Genomic DNA, 2,177 nt, shown 5'->3' with positions numbered 1-2,177 from the left:
GTATTGTGTGATTCTAAATAATTTTTGTTTGGTAACAATTTTAATTTAAGGCCGGAATTTGAGAGAATTTGACGTTGACAGGAATTTTGTTCTTAATGGCTAGTTTTCTCCAAGTGTGGATAATTCTTGAGCTGGTTTCAGGGACAAAAGACAAACTGCAGTGTAATGTTCTGTTGTTCGGTTTGTTTGTATCAATTTTGCTAGTGAGTTGAGTTTTGTTGTGGTTTTCAACAATAGCTGGTGGAAATTTATTGGTGTGAATGAAGGAATGTTTTATTTGGTTGATTTCTTCATCTATGTAGTCCATTGAGCAAAGTATTGTGGCTGTGTTTATGATATTTTTCGGTGTATTGATTTGTTGTGTGGTGTCATGAGCGGAATTCCAGGGGATGTAGACGCCGGTGTATATGTGTTCTTACGGTGAATTTTGGTTTTGAACTGTGTGTCCGATCTAATAATGTTAAGGTTAAGAAAATATAACTGTTTATTGTTTTCGTGTTCTATGATAAACTTGATGATGGGATGAATGTAGTTTATGTGTTCAAAGAAAGTTAGTGTGTGTTCTGTAGAAGTAAAACCAGCAAAAGTGTCATCGACATATTTGTACCCGTATAGTGGGGGATGAAGCGCAGAATATATGGATTATGTTTCGAAATGGGTCTTGAATATATTGGCAAGAACGGGTGAAACAGGATTGCTCATACTTAAACCGTCTATTTGAAGGAAATGTTCGTTTTTGAAAATGAAGTTAGTTAGAACCGAATTTCACCAAAGATTCGACCTGGAGGAGAATAGAGCAATCCATTGGGCCGAGTCAAAGGATGAAAAACGGCATCTATGGAAAGTTGACCATTTAAATGTATAACTTGTGCTGTCTGCTTGCAAGACTTACCCATCGATGTTATCAGCAGATTGCAATGGCATCATCATTAGCAAGTTCTGAAAGGGCTACCTGTTGAAATAATGCAACATACCTAGGTGTGAGATATTTCTACTTTTACAGAGGCAATATCTATCATTAAGAGATTGAATGTGGTAACTTCAAACCATTTGCATATGCAGAAAGGGCCTATAGCAACAGCTGCAGTGACTTTGACCCAGATATATCATCCTATCCAGACACTTCTGTCAAATCAGGGTCAAAACCAGCCAAGTGTCAACCAACAATCCATGCATACTGACATTGGGATGCAGCCACACTGATTTCCAGTTAACAAACAGAGCTCTTCTGGCCCTCTCTTGGTGTATATGCTGTTGGTATTTCCACCAGGATATTGTCCCAGTTTTTAGGAAAATGGGCCAGTTTGGGGTGAACTTTCCCTACCTTGCCAAACAGTAACATGAGTTTGGTCATCAGGTTCTGCAAAGTGGAGAACGAGTTTTCAATGGTAAACAACAAGTAAAGAACACTGTAGATTTAGCTCCAGAAAAATATCAGGCTACCAAGTTGAGGATGAACAATGAAAAAGTTGCAGCTAGAAGTGTGGTTCTCAACTTAGTTCTTCAAGGTCTTAAAGTGAGTCTTGGAATGTGCCTATTGGTGTACAATGGTAAAAGCTAGAGTTTTTGGTAGATAAAGGAACAACCATAACACCGTTATATCTTGTGGTATATCAGGTATCACAGCAAAACCATCATTCAGGCCTAACAAACAGAGATATTCTGACCCTCTCTTGGTGTATATGCTGTTGGTATATCACAGCAAAACCATCATTCAGGCCTAACAACAAAAATTTGTTCTGGCAAATGGAGGTGTCACACTCTGACAATTTCTAGGGGTTTCCTTACTGAATAAAGGTATTTGTGGCCAACCTTGGTTCTAGTGTCATCATTCTTGGAATGGATATACTACAGAGCTTATTGGTCAGTTTTGCTTATGCAGTTCCATGGTAAAGTTATCCAGTGTCAGATAGATGGACCCAAGGAACAGTGGATTGCACGAGTGTAAGAAAGGAAGTCACAGCGCCCCCATGTACACAAGTAGTGTGTTGTAGTTTACTGCAAACACTTTCTAGTCTGTAACATTGTTATTGAGCCAGGGGAGGATCCAGGATTTTGAGCAGGAGAGGGTCCAAATGAAAAAAAAAGTAAGTAAAAGAATAAGACGGAAGGCATTTTACTTGTATTAGATAAAAAAACAAAATAATAAATTTTGTTTTTAAGCTTAATTCATGATT

This window comes from Limulus polyphemus, unplaced genomic scaffold (genome assembly GCF_000517525.1).
Source record: "Limulus polyphemus unplaced genomic scaffold, Limulus_polyphemus-2.1.2 Scaffold525, whole genome shotgun sequence".
In the NCBI taxonomy this organism is placed as follows: domain Eukaryota; kingdom Metazoa; phylum Arthropoda; class Merostomata; order Xiphosura; family Limulidae; genus Limulus; species Limulus polyphemus.
Note: the sequence above shows the minus strand (reverse complement) of the source record.